Here is a 19866-nt window from a genome sequence, read left to right as displayed (position 1 = left end):
TGCGGGAAGTGTAGCAGGACGCACGGGGGCGCGTGCAGGAGTGGTAGCGGTGGTGAGTATGGTTGTTTCAAGTGCGGTCGGACTGCTCATTTCAGCAAGGATTGTACTGTTACCACCGTGCAGGGATCAGACTTGTTATGTTTTCACTGCAATCAGCGGGGCCACAAGAAGGCCCAGTGCCCCAATTTGTTTTCAGCAGGACGGGTGGTGGCACCTGCCCTTGCAACTTTGAGGATCACAGACGGCCGTCAGGGCCGTGCAGAGGCGCCTGCGGTAGGAGGCAGAGCTCTTCAGATGACTACCTTAGAGGTGCGATCAGCACCGGACGTTGCAGGTATGCGATTTCTGTTTTCAGTTCTTTTTTTTGTGCATGATTATATTGTTATGGTTCTGCATCATTATCGGTATGAGTATTTTATTTTTGAGCCGTTGATTGTGATCGAGTTATATGCCATCTGCATACCTTGGATATTCGAATGGTAGTGAGGGGATGTGCCCTATTGGAGAAGGTTACATAGGATGCAGTAACTGTAGCATGCTTGGGAGGGACTTAGTATGTCTCGTTAGATCGGAGTTGTATAGTGTTAGAGATGGATTGGTTAGATCCCTAGCTATGGTAAGCTTGGGTTCCTCAGCAGATTGATTATGGAATGGTAGCAATGATTTCTTTTGAGTATTGAGCAAGAAGGGGTAAGCAGGATCGAAGTGGGGGAGAATCCTCCGAGTGTGCAAAGGTAGGAGCACGCAGATCCATAATGAGTGTCCGACCTCCGAAAAGGAAAAGAAGTGGTTCAGCGTTTGATAGATTGAGGATTTCAGGGTTGGGAGTTTGAGAAACTCCCCATCAGCTAGTGCGTGTGATGGTAATGGTTAGTACGTGGTTGGGAATTCAGGTTGTGGATCGACCGTAGGACTCGAGGGAGTCGGAATGAGGATCTTGAGAGCTAATGGCACATGGGTGCCTTTGCATTAGCAGTCCGTGGTAGAAAGTGATGTAAAACTACGGGGCAGCCATAGCATTCACTAGCAGTTAGTGGTGGAAGTGTTGTAAGACTACGGGGCAGCCGTAGCATTCACTAGCAGTCAGCAATGGAAGGTGATGTAAGACTACGGGTAAGCCGTAACATTCCTTAGTAGCTTCGATAAGCGGAGTTGGGGCGAGGCCCTTACCTCCTAGTGATCGGTCAGGGATCAAGAATGGGTAGTGGATGAGAATGATAGGGAGTTTGCCTATATACCCCTAGAGAGGTGAGACCTTGGGAGAGGCCGCTCCAGGATATAGTTGGGTGAGACCCATGGGCGAGGCCCGTATGAGATTAGCAGTGTAGATGAGACCTGAGAGCAGGGTTGCTCAGTAGTATGGTTGGGTGAGACCCGTGGGCGAGGCCCGAGCGAGAGTGATTAGACTAGTGGGACTAGAAGGATAGAGGCGGGTGGGACCCGTGGGCGAGGCCCGTGAGTTTTAACAGCGCAGGTGGGACCTGGTAGGGACCTTAGTGTCAAACTAGGGGATCGGGGACCCCAGGTTTGTAGTGCCTGAATGGCAGAATAGATTGAGCAGTTATAGGTGGTCGAAGTTTCTTCGGAAGTCACTAGGAACGACTAGTGGTGGTGTTGGGACTAGCTACCGGTGGGAGCCGGTAATCCATACATTGATAGGTTGGTAGGGACCAGGATGGTCTCAGTTCATCCGGAAGGCAGACAAGGAATAGCAGAATTTTCAGTCAGTAGTACCGCGGGTAAGCAGTGTATGGTGGAATTCAGTTAGTTGAATCGAGGGGTGCTCGGCACCAAGTTTTGACAGAGAAGAGTGTCAGTGGTTACTGGCGGTGATGACCCGTACTGGAAGTAGCGGGAATGATGGATTAGTGAAAATAGGATCTTCACAGTGACAGAGGAAATAGTTGGTTATGGAGCATCGCCTTAGGAAGGCAAGGGAATCGCGTAAGGAAAGAAGGGGTCAACCCCTATGAGTTTAAGTGTAGTACTCGGAGAGTACCATAAGGATTTTCGGTTGAGTAAGTTGTGTTTCTAAATTGTTCAGGGTCAGGTTTGAACCGAGGTTTTTATCCACGAGGATTATGTTAGTCAGAATGACCGGGTGGAAGACCAGCGAAGGTAGGTAGCTGGTGTTGGGATAATTGGTGGGTTTTGGAAGTAGATCGCAGGCGGTGGGCCATAGCAAACTTCGAGGACGAAGTTTAGTTTAAGTGGGGGAGAGTTGTAACACCCAAAGTTTTGAAGGCCAAGAAAGGAAAGAAAACCCTAACTTTAAGGGGGGGGGGGACTCGGCGAGTCCAAGCGGGATCCGGGTCGAGGAGTAAGTGACCGACTCGGCGAGTCGGCCAAGGAGACCCGGTGAGTCAGTTCTGTTCGAGGAAAACCCTAAATTCGGGACTTGGGGCCTATTTAAGCGCCTCATTCTCTTCCTTAGGGTTCCTTTACTGCCTCTTTAACCCAGAATGCCAAACCTTAGCCGCCATATCCATTGATTGAGCCAATTGTTGTCTTGAGGAGTGCATTAAAGCTTGGAGAAGGAAGAAGGATCTTGAAGGTGCAATGAGGGGGCTATAGATCTGGGATTGGGAAGATATTTCTGAACATTTGAAGGTATTAAGTCGTTTCCCTTCCTTTAGATCTATTTTGGTTGTGAGTTTTGGGGCTTTTAGCCATGAGTAGTGATCCATTTAAGTTAGAAGCCAGATTTGGAGTTGCTACTTCAGATCTAAGTATATTTTGGTCTTGGAAAGCATAAAGTTTCAGCCCTTGAGTCGATTATGGAGCCTCTTTGCCTTAAACCCTAGTTTATGGTGTATTTTGCCTAGATCTACTTCTCTACACGTAAAGTTTGCAACTTTACGTGAGGAATAGGCTTGGGAAGGGTAGATCTACAGTTTGGAGTCCATGCATGACTCAAAAGTCCTCTACATGTATAGAGATCTGAATGCAGTCGACGAGTCCTTTGAGTGGACTCGGCGAGTAGCATGAAGATGAGGAGGAACTTGACAAGTGGGATGAACAGCTCATCGAGTCAGATGAAGTCGGGCAGGAACTCGGCGAGTTGGAGGAACAACTCGGCGAGTCTGTTGAAGGTTGTCTTGGACTCGGCGAGTCTGTTCTTGGACTCGGCGAGTCAGGTCGCGAAACCCCAAACCCTTCGAGTTGAGACTCGAATGGAGACTCGGTGAGTTGGACAGGTCAGGACTCGGTAATCGGTAGACTCGGCAAGTCATAGACTAACTCGGCGAGTCGCGAATAAAAGGACTCTGAACATATGAACTCGGCGAGTCAATAGGGTGACTCGGCGAGTAGGGTTGACCTGGACGGTTGACTTTGACCATAGTTGACTTGGTTGTCTTTCGGGGGTCGGTTAGAATCAGTATTGCATTGATATTGGTAGCTCGGGAGCGAGTGGAGCAGGAGTTCAGAGAGTTTCCGGGCAGCAGCTAGTGGGTTCATCAGCCAGTTCAGCCAGTGCAGGTGAGTTTCCCTTTGTATGAATGGGTCTACGGCCACAATGCCGGCACATGTAGTTATGAGTAGAAGACCCAGGGTTAGCCCTAGGCACAGTATGCTAGTATGATATTCGGGACGAGGTCCAATGATAGAGGGCAGGTGCCCAAGGAATGGTTTATGTGATAGTTTATACTTGTTGTCTGTGTGATACTTGTATGTGCCTGGTAGGGAGGTGAGTGTGGGCGAGGTTCTGTATCTCACCAATAGCAGAGTGTGGATGGTGTTCCACATCTCAGTAGCAGCAAGATCAGGGGCGAGGCCCAAGTTAGGGAAGGAGTGAGGGTGCGCTGGGCCCGTAGCTCACTATCATCAGGAGTATGGACGGGGTTCCATGACTTATCAGTAGCAGGACAAGGTCGGGGCCCAGAGATAGGCGAGGCCTTAGGACAAGATTCGTTAGTATGTGTAGCTTATGTGATGTGATGTGATATGTTTATGTGCTATTATATGTTAATGGGCGAGGCCCTGTGACAGGCGAGGCCTAAGTGAAACATATCTGTATCCGCGCGGGGCTCGAAGCCAGGTGGGGCCTGGAGCGGCGGGGCCGTTGTAGCGGGCGAGGCCCGAGGTAGGGGCGAGGCCCAGGATAGCGGGCGTGGCCCAGTATGTGTAGTATGTGGTTATGCATGGTATGTGGTAGGGTGGGGAACTCACTAAGCTTCGTGCTTACGGTTTTCAGTTTTGGTTTCAGGTACTTCCGGTAGCGGAGGGAAGAGCTCGGGGTGATTGCATGACACACACCATAGATTAGTCAGCCTGAGAATGTTTACTCTGATAACGAACATGCATTTTGGAAACTACTACTCTGTTTATGTTTTGAAATGATGAATTTGCTTAAAGTAATGTTTTATTAAAAGAAATTTTTAGTCTTAAATTTTGGGACGTTACAAAAATGAGCCAATAACATTCCAGCAACACTTGCGCGGGTGGAATTTTTGTCGCGCGGGTATCCGCACAACTCTTAGTTTTGGGCATTTTGGTCATTTGACTTGCCATTACCTTGGGGGATCAAATCTATCAGCGATCACTTCGATTTTACACCATTGGAGACCAAAAGAAGGCGATTTTGAAGCTCAAGACTCATTTCTTTTCATCTTTCCAAGTTATTGGTAGTTTCTTTTTGCAATTAGACTTTTGTGAATTTTGTTCTATTGTCATGAGTGACTAAACTCTCTATTTTGGTAGACCTTAGCTAAAACCTCTCAATGTTTGTGGGTTCTTGAAGGATTTATGCTTATTTATCATTTATCTTATGTTTATGATTCTAGTTCATATTTCCTATGTTTGTTTAGTGCATTGATCATGAGCTTGGTACTTTAATAAGGAATTGTTGGTTTATTTCTTTGGTTTAGCATTGAATCATTGAATTTACTTAGAACAAGGGCTTTATGATGGTAGAAATCATCTCTAGCTTATGAATCATAACTCCTTTATGGATGTGTAAGCATTGACATCCTCTAGGAATTGGGGATTTCTTCATTCTTAAGGCTAATTAACTTCTTGGGTTCAATTGCTTCAATTGGATCTTTGATTTTGATTAAGAAGGTGTGTCGTGGGCCTTCCCAACCTCCATACTACCTATGAGAAATCTTGGCATATCATGTTTCATGATTGCTATAACCAATTTGGGATGAATGATAAGCTTCATGTTAAATCCTAATGATAAACACACAAATGTTCATTGTGTTGAATTGCCTTGGTTTACCAATTATCTCTAATATTTGAGCATCTCACTTTCTTGTATAATTGCAAGTTTTTAGTTATTTAAGTCTTTTAGTTTTCAAGCAATCACAACACCCCCTTTTAGTTTAATTGTAGTTAGTTAGTTTATTTACAATAGTTCTTTTAGATTGCATTGGTGATTGAATATAACCATTTCCCTGATGATTAATACCCCTTTTTACCATTATATTACGTTTTATTTACAAACAAATGGTGTAATTGGTTTGGTGGACTTGACATCCCATCAATATACTAGGTGTGAGACTTATATACTACAAATTCTTATTAAAAATAAACGTTTATTAAGATTTAAAATGCCAAGTTTATTAAAAATAATGAATAAAGTAACTAATTCAACATATAATAATAAAATAAATATTGCCATTTTAATAAATGATGTATGATATAGTGATTTAAGATTTAATTATAGAAGATTTGAAAGAGAAAAAAAAACAAAGTATTTATTTTGAAATTTAATAGAATATCCTCACTAAAATATGGATCTTAAATTTTAGAAAATTACAAATGGAAAAAAAAATTCAAAAGATCCTAAAAACCAACATGTATCAAATTTAATAAGAATATGATATTTGATAAAAATAATTTTCATTTATTGGTTAGAATTAGAATTGTAAAATCTTAAAATCTATCAGGAAAATGGATCATTTCCGAAAATATACTATATACTCCCTCCGTCCCAAAATTATAGTCCATCTTTTTTTTTGGTTTGTCCCAAAATAATAGTTCATTTCTAAAAATAAATAACATTTTTACCAAAATACTTCATCATTATTACTTAACTAACTAAGCATTTAATGAAACATTAAATACAAACTAAGGACAAAACTGTCATTTTATTAAATAAAGTTAGTGATAATTAATGTTTTTCTTAATCTGTGTGTTTTTTGTCTGTGGACAATAATATTGGAACGGCGGGAGTAATACAAAACCTATATTTAAATCAAATTATGTTAAAAACTAACACAGATGGGTTATAAAATAGGTAATTAAATGTAAATAAATTAAGATTAAGAGTTTCCAATGATAATCTTTCTATATATAATACGAACTTCAATATATTTAAGTTTGCACAATTGCACGCGCTATTTAGTGCATAAAATTTTAGCTTCTTAGTCATATTAACTACTAAGAGGTTTTGTAAAAGAATAATAAGATTAGGTTAGCGTATTCGTCAAACTATAAATCCTCTTTAATAAATGAATTTTTTTTTGTCACATGTCATCTTCTTCTTCATTTTGATACTTGTCATTTTGTGAGAATTTTAAAAATTTTATTTTTCACTTGTCATTTTTTAGAGACTTTTATTTTTCTTAAAATAAAATTTCATAAAATTATAATGGGTTTTATAAGGAAATAAAATCATTCTATTAATTTGGTAATAAATTTTCATAAATACTTCAAACGATTTAGTTTCTTTTGTAAATTTTTAAAAGATTAAATTATGTTATGTAAAATATTGCATTATAAAATATTTCATATTTATATACTGATATTAAAATTTTATTTTTAATAAACCCGTATAATATACTGATCTTACACATAGTGCTTAAGAAATAAGAATGCCCGGTTACAGATTTTGTTGTAAAAAATTCACCAAAACTCATTTGAGGGCTTGAGGCCCATGAACTGATAACAATTTAAGCACCATAATGAAATATAGTGCTGGACCTAGATATTGGGTTGGTCTTGAATCGGGTCCTTCCAAATCAATTCAAAAACACGTTTTTTACCTCTTCTAAAGTAATGTGAACAAAATCGGTCTTTTTCTAGTCCGGATTTTTTTTTTTTTTTTTTTCTTTTTTTTTGATGATGGGAAGGTGTTCTCTGTGATATTCTGTTAACATTTTTTCTTGATGTAACAAATGTTCAATAATTAGATAACAGAGAGTTTTACATAATAGACATATCAACAATTATTCTTAAAGGTCTCTTGCATTTCATTTTGCAAAAAACGTATCTATTTTCATGTGGAATTAGATCGATTCTAAAAACTGTCTCATTCAATTTTCTAAATTTTTAAAAACATGTTTCTATCACTAAAATATATTTTTGAACCACAAAGTTCTAAAAAAGTTACATATTGATTGTAGTAGTGATCTAAAATGGAATAATGGATGCATCCGAGAGAGTCCAATACCTAAGGTCATCCGTTATATCCACCATATACCATATATGTGGTGAGTGTCACATCAGCACCACATTACCCTACCACTAACATGGGATACCTACCACTAACACACCACTCCACATCATTATTTTTTATTTTTTTTAAAATCAAAAATACAATAAAATAAGGCAAGTTTTGTTAATATGGGTAAATCTAAGGACTGAAATTGGCAATTTCTGAAAGTTTTGATCATCTCTTTCCCTTAAATCACAGAACTCGACGCATGCCCTGTTCCTCCTCTTTCCCTATTGGGCGTTTACTTTCGTTGTCTGCACCACGAGTGAGCACGACCACGGCCGACCACGAAAGATCGGGATGGTGTGCACGATGAACTTCCGTGGCCACGTAGACCACAACCTTGCTCGTGCTCGGTATACCAGATGGTCTAACGAGGAGGTTTTGAAACCTAAAAAGTATAGCTTCTAGAAAGTCACCATCATTTTGTACCTTTCGTATTTTCGTTTATCCTTTGTATTTTTGTAGATTTTTAGTATCTTTCGTACTTTTGTTTGGAATATTAGATACCTTTCCTTATATAACCGTATCAATCCCATATTAATCACATGAATTATAAAGATTTTGATGTTTGATCGCCCATATATGGATTATTTATATGTACTTGCTTGAACTATTAGTTATTCCTTCTCAACATAGTTTATTAATTCACAACTGGTTATTCATGCAATACAGGGAGATGCACAAAATGATCTACGTTAGGGTATTTATAGGAAGTGAGAGGTGCTAAGGATGCTACACCACCCCCTACCTTGTGCTAAGGAGGATGTTAAGAAAAAGTTGCTATGAGAGAGGAGAGAGAAAGTATGAAAGGATGTTTTGATTGACAGATTTGTATTTCTTTATATATTTTATTTTTTTCTTCAAAGTTAAACCTATTAAATTGTTACACTTCCACCCCTTACTTTTTTTTGTCATAAAAAAATAAAATAAAAAAAACTAAAAAACCCTATGTGACAACATGCTAAGAGTGTTACCACTCCTTCCAACCTTAGGAAGTCATTCGCTAGGCTATTAGGTTATAAGGAGTGGCTCGACAACGAGCTGGACATTGTTGATGCGTACTCGGCGAATACGCATCGTGAACTCAACATGCTGAGTTCGGAACCCTAACTTGGCAATGACACGTCGAGTTTTTCTTATTCTTCCTCCCTTCTTCCCCACTTTCTTCCTTGATGGAGCTGATGTGGAGTTCGACACCGTTCCTTGCTAGAGTTGATGTGGAGTTTGACACCTTTTGCACGACTCCCTTCAACCTTACGAACAATGATTTACTTGTAAGTATTCTTGCAATACCAAAGGAGTCATTCTTGAATCTATTGTACAAAATAATTTATTATGCACTACTGATGACACGATGGAGTTAAAATGATTATAACACTTCCTTTACCTAGCATTCACCATTGGTTTTTATTCTCTAAAGCCTTCACTACATGAAACATAAAACATTTCAGTTATAGGGAACCACCATTTCATTAAAATTCACAAAAAACACACACACACACACAATAAAAAAATCGACATTTCACTTACACACGATAACTAGCTTATTTAAAAAAAAAGATACGAGAAATCTTTTTTTCTTTTCGAATGATTATGGTTAAGTCTGAAACAAAATGCTCGAGTAAGCCCTGTTTATTTTACACATAGGGTCTATAATAGACCCCAACCAAGGTCGAGTAGAGCTCAAGGCATATCAGCCACAAATGGGTAAAGCTTAAGGCCAAGGATAGGTAAGGCCAAGGACAAGGCTGAGTATGGCTAAGGCTACAAAGGCGACTCAGCCTTATAATTTTCTAAGTTAGGGCTTAAGATTCTAAAGGGCCTCATATTCTCCGAACTTAACCTAATATTAATATATCTCAAATCTCAATTAGTTCATTACTAATAGTCCGATAGGCCTCATTTTTTTGTTCATTTGTAGTTGTCTTGGCGATTCACAAAAAATATATACATAATAAAACAATTAACTCCGTTATTTATAAACTTTTCAGTTTATTATTTTCGGTCCCAAGTTTGGATAAATGACGAAGGTTTATAACGTTTACTATAATAAAGACCAAAAGCCCACATATTTTTTTATTCCCTTAGATCCCTCAAATTGGTTGAGCGACCTAAAGCCACAGTTGTGTTAAGACAAAGCCAAGGCTGAATAGTGCTAAGGCCAAAATCGAGCACAACTCAAGGTTATTTCCTAGTCTACTCAAATCCAAGGCGGGTAGAGACAATGCAAAGTCCAGGCAGAGCCAATACCACAGATGAATGGAACCAATGCTAAGACTAACACGTTAAAAGTCAATTAAAGCCAAGGCTCAAAGCCAAATCACCAAGGCAACCAAGGTATAACCGCAACTTAAGAGCAAGTCGCCAAAGAAGCAAAGAGTAGGCCACAAAGATTTGAGCCCATGTGATTCCCATATCCAAATTGTTGTCATACAAATACAAAGGTACACTTAGCTAATCAACTCACAAAATGAAAATTGTATTCAAAGCAACCATGACTCACTTGCCCATTCAGGATGTCGATGCTTTAATTGCACTGTATACATTAATGATACTAATTATGAGACTCATATATTATATGAGTTTATTAAAAAAAACAAACATAAAGATCTAACAATTTAGAAAAATTAAATTTATAAGAAAAAAAGTAAATGAGTAATTATTAAAATTGAAGTGCTTATTTGCCTTTTAAATTTAAACTAATAATTTAAATAAATAAACAACTAAAATAATTAGATTCAATTGAGAAATTTAGAAATTATAAGGAAAGTTGTATTAATGAATTGGATATATATTTATTATTACATTTAAGTATTATAAAAAAATTAATAAAATGGAAAAAAAAACCATAAAATGACACATAGATATAATTTAATCTAAATTTACCACAAAATTACATGTGACATAATGCATAAGAGGGCGACAAACGATAAAATTAGTTTTATTTATTAAGAATGATGACCGCAACATATAGATACAATTGAGGAGATGATAAATATGTAATAACATTTTACTCCCAAACTCTGACTTTCTAGTTATGTAACACACCTAATCTTTTATTCTTAGGTGATACCAACATTAAGATGAGAACTCTTTTTAGGTCTCGAATTTCTTGTTAAGTAGCATATTCATCAATAAGACCATCCATTATACCCACCACATACCACATATGTGGTGGGTGTCACATCAGCACCACATTCCACTACCACTAACATGGGATACATACCACTAACACACCACTCCACATCATTATTTTTATTTTTTTTAATTCAAAAATACAATAAAATTACTTTTTTTTAATTCAAAAATTACAATAAAATTACATTTTTTATAATTAAAAAGCATTCATTTTTTTAAAACTATTTTTTCATTAATTATAAAAATAAAATAACAACTTTAAATTCATTACTTAGTTAATCTAGAAAAAAAAACATTACATTAATAAGAAAACGAACAAACGCACATATAAAAATCCTAATCGTCGTTCATGCTATGTTGGTACAAATATTCTGCGACATCTTCTCGAAGATTGAAACACGTTTCACTGTTATGAATTTCAACAACTCGCTCTAAAAACGCATTCGTTCCGGGTACGAACTCCTCAATTGGAACGACAATGTCGTTCGGATCATACGTGCAAATCGCTCGACCTTCATCTTCAATAATCATATTATGCATTATAATACATGTTAGGACCATTCGTTTAATTTTTTCTTTATCCCAGAGTCGTGTATCATATTTCACTACATGCTATGTTTGCTTAAGGACTCCAAATGCCTTCTCGATATCCTTTCTCGCCGATTCCTGTTTTTTTGTAAAAAATTTTGCTTTTTCACTTCGAGGAACCGAGTATGCCTTCATCAATGTAGAATAATCCGGGTATATCCCATCACCAAGGTAGTAACCGTATTTGTACGCGTGTCGTTTACCGTTAACGTCATATCAGGTGCTTTGCCGGTCCAAATATCGTTGAAAAGTGGAGACTGACCAAGAACATTAAAGTCGTTGTTAGACCCCGCTACTCCAAAAAAGGCCTACCATATCCACAAATCTTGAGATGCAACAGCTTCTAGGATTATATTTGGTTCACCTATATCTCCTTGAGTGAACTGACCACGCCATGTAGTTGGACATTTTTCCCAAGCCACATGCGTACAATCTAGACTGCCAAGCATACCAGGAAATCCATGCCCTCTTCATGAGCCGAATATAATCTCTCAATATCACGTTGAGTAGGTTTACGCAAATATTCTTCGTGAAAAACCTCATAAACACATGCAGAAACCAATCTACGCATTCAACTGCGGTCCTCTCGGATACTTTCAAGTATTCGTCAGATGCATCAAATGCTATACCGTATCCCAAATACCTAAGAGCAGCCGCACATTTTTGTATACTACTAAAACTCATTCTTCCTCTAGCGTCGGGTTTTTGTTTGAAAAAATCATAACGAGATTCTAAAGCATTACTAATACGTAAAAATATAGCCTTATTCAGACGGAAACGACGTTCGAATGAGTCGTCATTATAAAGACAATTATCGGCAAAGTAATCACGTACCAATAAGTCGTGTGCGGCTTGGCGATCACGATTGACGACCGCCCTTGTACGCGCTGCATTTGAACTTTCTTCAGCGTGAACGTGTTGCACAACATTGAAGAATGTCTCGACGAATTCTACGTCGTTATCCGAGTCAAAACTTTTTAAAAACTCCATATGTATTGTGGGATCCATGTGTATGTGTTTTGTGGTTTTAGAGAATAGAATGGGGTGTAAATTTTGGTATAATAGAAGTGTTATTTATATTAGTAAATTGTGTTTGAAAAAAAAAACGGCCAAAATAGCCGTTCAACGGCCAAAAAATTCGAACACCAATCACCATTCTCGTTTGAATCCGTCGTCGGGAACATGAATGACAACGACCACGACCTACCACGAACCACCGGGGCGGTGTGCACGAGCGTGGTTCGTGGCCACCTCAACCACAAAGTGCCTCGTGGTTAGTATACCATTCGGCCTAACAATAATAATATGATATGGGTAATGAGGTATGTGAATGGATATTTCATTGGTTCGGGATCGGCACTCGTAATTTCTCAAATGTGTTGGAGTTCATTGACTACGCTGCTTCATGGGGGAAACTGTCATCGTATGGGGAAAATTCTTAACGTGATTTTCTTTTGTATATTGTGGAATGCGTAGCTGTCCATAAACGACAAAATTTTTAAGGAAATTGTTGCCTCACCAATTAAGATTGCACACAACATCATATCCCTTTCATATTTTTGGTGCAAGCATAGGAGTAAACATGGCTTTGGTAGTTGGGCTGATTGGACTTGCTCACATTTCAAACTTATATTGGGTTAAGCAATTGTTCACTTTGCTATCACATTTTATCTTTTGTTCTTTCAGTCTGTATTGTAATTCTATCTTCTACCTAATCTTAGTTTCTTGCTAAGCATTTTGTTTTTTAGTGATATTTGGCGTTTTCAAAAAAATTATGATTGATCTCTGTCATATATGAACTTATTACAAACTTTATTAAAATGGCATAAGTACATAACTCTAAATGTTGAGTGACTATTTTATAATAAATGAAAACCTTAGTAAAAATAGTTTTGATAATAGTGTACATAAAATTTGGTGTTTTGCTACTAATAACATCGCACGGTGCACCTGTCCACATGATTTAATACCAAAAAAAAAAATGTATAATTTGTATTCATTGGAGATGCTCGAGCCGGTCTAATTCACTTCCAGAATTTTGTTTTAAATTAAAACACTCCCCAACTTTTATCCATCAAACCAAAGCTTTGGTTTTACATTCAAATCTGTGATCATTGTCTTTTTCATTATAAAAGATAAGATATACTTCATTTTTTTATTCAACATTATTATTGGACTCCAAATTTCTTATTGATGTGAAATAAAGATGCAAACAATGTACGATTTGGATGGTGACTTCCTACCAATTTTTAATTTAATTTAATTTAATTTAATTTTTTTTTTGATGATTAATATGTAATTGAGTTACAAAGAGCTCATAATTATAATTATAGGGTTATTTATTAAAATGATCTTATTTTTTTTAGAAATTTACTAATTTAGTCAAATTTGCTAATTACTTTTCAAAAATAGCTAAAATAGCCACTAAAATCACAGATGTCTAGATTCCATCTGCTATTTAGGCTTTTCATCTGCTATTTCACGAATGTTATAAAAAGACTAAAATTTTCCAATCGGGACACCAATCGTAGATGGATTCTATTCTGTCTGTGATTTCCTCTCTTCCACATCTGCGATTTTACCTTTTCTTTAAGGTTAGGTTGATTATGAATTCGTACATTATTGACTATGAATTCGGGAGAATAAATGGAGTCGTCCGTTGTTCTTCAATCAAGGGCTTTGAAAGAGTTTTTCCAAATTGAAAGATGGAAAAATGAGGGCCTTCCAACAAAAATGGTATTTATACTTGGGCCGGTCAAAATCGCAGATGAACTTGGTCCAAATCGCAGATGGAAGTCCATTTGTGAATGTACAAGTCTTTTATGAACAATTCTTGCATTAATGACTTGTAAATTTATAGATGGACTTCCGATTTCATAGATGGTCCCTAATTACCTGCAATTTTAGTGGTTATTTTGTGAAATTTGCTAAATTTTGTGAAAAGTAATTAGCAACTTTGGCTATATTTGCAAATTTCTCTTTATTTTTTCTTTTCATTTCTTATACCCACACTTTTAAATATGCAAAATAATAATCACCAACAAGGCGTAAACGTTACTGAAATTCGCAAATTGTGGTTTTCAAGACCCCCCCCCCCTTTAAATACAATATATAATATTTAGTGATTTGTATCACTAATATTATTTAAGGGTTAATATTGAACCGACAGGGGTTTGGGAGCGCCACTGGAAGAAGAGGTCCAAAGGGTGGTAAATCCTTGGTGGGGTCCAAGGGACAGAGCCACTAGCTAGGGTCGAGATTGAGAAAATTTTGGGTTAACATACCCGACCTTGACCGAAATTGAGAAAATGCATATAAATGATGTGTTGAGAAGATAGACCTGGTCTTGACCCTTATCTTAATTCTGGTTTAGTAGCAGTTTTGAAACTGTCTTGTAACAATTTTGGCAGTTTTCAGACAAATGGAGCTATATCCTGTTTGTTTGTTTGTTTGTTTGTTTTTTTTTTTTTTTTTTTTTTTTTTTTTTTTTTTTAAATCGTTTTTTCTATATAATATCATAACTTCACATTGAACATCACTGAATTTTATCCAACTGAGATTTCAAGAGTATCATCGAAATACTTCAATTTGATAGTGTAATCACGACTTTCGGTCTATAACTGAGATTTCTTATATAACTTGAGGTGTTTGAGTGTAGGTCTATTAAAGTGTCTACGGTCATTATGAGAAAGTAGAGAGTTGTGTTGTTAATGATTTTATGTGATGCCTTGGGAGTAGTATGAGATGAAGGAACAGAGGAATGGGCTATAAGTATCAAGTTGTGTGAAACAAGTAGATTGCGTTTCAATTTCATGGAAGATAAAAAGGAAGACATGGGTTATAATGACCCAAACTACATCCGGGTTATATCCGGTGTACGTAATATGTACGAGAGTTATTTTCTCCATTCATTCGATCTATAACACACTCTTTATTCTTTCATTGCTATTCCGTCTTACACATAATTATGGTTTTTTATATTCGTGATCCTCACATTTGATCGAGTTGATTTCTTTTAATCTATAGTTGATAGGAGCATCTAAGAGTGCTTGAGTGTTGTTTGTAGCGATAATTTATTTTGTAAAAGTATTTCAGTAATCAATATATAAGTTTGTGTTTTTATCATTGTGTTCGTTAATATTGAATAACCTAGAATCACAACCATTTTTAGACGAGGTGCATTCAAGGGTGCAACGCTATCGAAAATTATGACCAACTTTTTAATATCACTAATGCATGCCGACAACTGTTGAATATCATATCAAATCAGATTGACACACAAAAAAACGACCAATAATATTGAAGATTATATGTTAATTAGTTGCGAATAATAAATCAAATTATTATTAATAATTACTAAGTTTCGTCTAGAAACCAGATCGACCCTTCGCGATCTGGTTATAAGAAAGGTAGTAAGAAGATTGTCCCTATATTAGATGACAGTAAAAGACGTAACGGTTAAATTAAAACCAACATCGTAGTTGCAAATCTTCGACAAGTAAAACGACTGCATGGAAGAAGCTTCTATCCTTAAAGGTTTTTACGTTGCTCTAAGGATGTAAGCTTCGACATAAACACCCAATGATTTGATGTAGAATATTCTTCGTTCCAAAAGCTATGGAAGAAGGAATAACACAAAGCAATTATTAGGAAAACAAAAGAAACTTAGAATTTGTAGTTGGAAAATTCATAGAAGGCAAAGAGAGAAGAGAAACCGATTTTGTGATTCAAAATAAATGGGATCCGAGAGGTCTTATATTGAATAAGAAAATAAGAATCCCCAAAAAAATCGAATCTGATAACGACATACAACCACTCACATGCTGCCATGTGACAATTCGAATTTCAAATCTGATGATATTATTACACGGTGTCTCATCCGATTTAAATTGTTATCTAGTCCTTTTTTGGAGGCTTATTTAAATATTGATTGGGTCGGTCCAATTAAAGTCTTTTGTTATCATCGGCTAGGTTAGGCGCATATGTGTGGGTTTGACACATCTTTTGATCCAATCCTTATAAACCCAATCCATATATGTGTGGGTTTGACACATCTATCAAGAGCCAAGCCTTATAAACCCATAAAGGTTCTTCCTCCCACCAATGTGGGATACATTGGAACTTACCAGCTTGCAATATACCCACCATAATTTCCAACAATAACTTCCTTTAAAATCAAGGGTAGCTTAGTCTATTTATCTCCCCGTATGCGTAACATATTTATCTAAGCACCATCGGTTATAAATCATCATGTGTACCATCAAAGCTTTCGTTTAGAACATATATAACTTTCAGTTTCAAAATAGTTCTTCAGATTTCAAAATGATTTGACGCATTTCGGAGTATGAAAATCATACTAAATATGAAAATAATACCGAGTACTAAAGTAATTATGACTAGTATATAACCTAACTCACCGATTTAAAATCAAAACAATTTTCGAACATGTTTATCAGTTTTGAGCATGTCATCAACGTACACATGTTATTGCCTAAATATAACTAGATATAATATTATAAATTGAGTTTAAAACATGTTAAAACATAAATCCAACCAAAAAAACAAGCACTTAAGTTTCAAACAACATGAGTTTTGGAACATCTTTAAAATCAAATGAAAGGACCTATATGGGTTCAATACCCAATTATACACTACCAAGACTTAATACAACTAATATATAACAGAGAAATGCTAAAAATAAGTTTTCGAACATGAAAAGCATGTTCGAAAGTCATATGATGAGTTTCGAACATGCTCTTCATGTTTGAAACCTAGTTTTCAATATTAACTAGAATGCAAAGACTTATACCGTTTAATATATAAATAAAAAATAGAAAACTTTCATGTTATTCCATCTTTTAAAGATAATTGTGGTTGTCTTTTCAAAATGGTATTGACTTTGAGAGACTTCGAAAACGAGTTTTGGGAAAAGGGTGCAAGTACTCGTTTCATGCCTTATATATCACCACATACCAATACAAGAGAAGTTTGAAATTCAAAATTTTGAATAGTTGACTACATTGTTATTCATGTTGGTTTTTTCGTGAAAATTGAATCATTTCCTTATTTCTCTAAAGGAAATGAGTCATTTCAGAGATTATCATACAATTCAGGGAAAATGACTTAGGAGGGTAACTACCTCTTATCCGTGTTCACATATTGGCAACTTCTTCTTTTTTTGTACATAATAAAGCAACTAACTTGTTTTAACTGTTTAAATTACACCAATATTACCGGTTACTACATGTTTTAACCGGTAACTCAAAGGGAAAATGACTTAGGAGGGTAACTACCTCTTATCCGTGTTCACATATTGACAACGTCTTATTTTTTGTACATAAGAAAGCAACTAACTTGTTTTAATTGTGTAACATCCCAAAAATCATGAAAAAAAATTTCGTTTTTAATTTAATACTAAAACCATAATTGTCAAATCATTAATTTAATACTTCGACATCGGGCCCCGCCCGGCATCAGGCCCTGTCTGGCATCGAGCCCCGCCCGGCATCAGGCCCTGTCTGGCATCGAGCCCCGCTCGGTATACAAATATGTCTCTCTTAGGCCCCGCCCACTAAACACATGCAATCATATAACATGCTAACACATAAAGAAACATACTCTACCGTATCCATGTCCTAAGAAACATACTCTGGTAATAATGAGATACGAAACTTCGTCCGTACTCAACTAGTTCCAGCCAGGGCTTCAACAGTGCAAGGTGAGTCTCCTCACTGTGTGAATGGGCCTAAGGCCACAATGTCAGCCCATGTAGTCTATGAGTAGGAAGACCCGGGGGTTAGCCCTAGGCATTGTATTCTAGTATGTTATTCCATACCAAGGTCCGATGTCGAGCGGGTGCCCGAGGAATGTTTGCATGTTAGATTATACTTGTTGTCTGTGTGATACTTGTATGTGCCTGGTAATGAGGTGAGTGTGGGCGAGGTCCCATATCTCATCACTAGCTGAGTACGGACGATGTTCCGTATCTCATTATTAGCAGAGTATGTTTCTTAGGACAGGGATATAGTAGAGTATGTTTCTTTATGTGTTAGCATGTTATATGATTGTATGTGTTTAGCGGACGGGGCCCGGAAACAGGTGGGGCCTAAGAGAGACAAACCTGTATATCGAGCGAGGCTCGATGCCAGGCAGGGCCCGATGTCGGAGTATTAAATTAATGGTTTGACAATTATGGTTTTAGTATTAAATTAAAAATGGAATTTTTGGTCATTATTTTTGGGATGTTACACAGTTAAAACAAGTTAGTTGCTTTCTTATGTACAAAAAATAAGAAGTTGCCAACATGTGAACACAGATAAGATGTAGTTACCCTCCTAAGTCATTTTCCCTTTGAGTTACCGGTTAAAACTAGACCTGGCAATGGGGCGGGTTTGGAGTGAATCGACCTTGATCCAAACCCTTTTAACAAATTTCAAAATCCGATCCAAACCCGTTCCGTAACCCGCAGGGTTTTGAATAATCAAATCCATACCCTTATCCACCGAATCAACGGATATCCAAACCCGCCCCATAACCCATAGGCTTTTTGAATTATCAAACACATTTTAATTAATTCATAAAACAATATTTCTTAAATAAAACAAATGTTGATTTAGAAAACACATTACATACTTGAGGACTTCCGATTGGAATTAAAAATCACTATTGTAGTAACTTCTGATTTATTTTTAATGTCAATTGTAGTGATAGAAAATAGCAATGACAAACTTTCTTTTAGTTGATGAATGAATTTATTGATTTATGAATGAAATATGATGACTGCTTGATGAAATATAAATGAAATGACATCATAATTCTTAGTAGAAGACTGAAAGTCTAGAAGTCGACTCCTTGATTCTTATGTATAAACAGTTTGGACTTTGGCATTTTCCCTTTGGAATTTTGATTGGAATTAAAATTAAACTTTAAGCAATATAAAATATAACCCAATAATTCAAAAATTATATGGGGCAGGTTATAAACGGAGCGGATCAGTGATGATCCATACCCAGCCCTTTTAATAAAAGGGTTACGGGTATGGGTCGTTAACGGGTAAACGAATCAAAAACTATGCTCCAAACCCATATAATTCTTAAGGGTTTGGATCGGATCAGGGTCACAATCCGCTCCATTGCCAGGCCTAGTTAAAACAGGTATTAGCTGGTAATATTGGTGTAATTTAAACAATTAAAACTAGTTAGTTGCTTTATTATGTACAAAAAAAAGAAGTTGCCAATATATGAACACGGATAAAAGGTAGTTACCCTCCTAAATCATTTTTCCTACAATTCAATACTAGGACCGTACGTAGGGAAGGTTGGCATTGTCCATCAAGAACATAAGAGCATTGGGTGTGGGCAACAAGGTGCAACACCAAGTTGTGCCACCTCACATGCCACATAAGCAAATGATGTTATAACACCAAATGAGGAAATGGACAATAAGATGCAACAAGATGTAACACCAATATTTTGAAAATAAATATTTTTTTTTTGTATTTTTTTTACTATTTCGTTTTTTTACCTTTTTTTTGTTTTTTTTTTGTTTTTTTTTTTTTTTTGTTTTTTGTTTTTTTTTTGCGTTTTTTTAATAACTAATATATATTTTTTTATAAAACATATAATTTTAAAAACAAAAAAAGACATAATACTTAAAATCTAAAATCCGATTACAATTAAAAAAACATAATTTTAAAC

Source organism: Lactuca serriola, chromosome 6 (genome assembly GCF_051521515.1).
Source record: "Lactuca serriola cultivar US96UC23 chromosome 6, Lser_US96UC23_V15, whole genome shotgun sequence".
Lineage (NCBI taxonomy): Eukaryota > Viridiplantae > Streptophyta > Magnoliopsida > Asterales > Asteraceae > Lactuca > Lactuca serriola.
Note: the sequence above shows the minus strand (reverse complement) of the source record.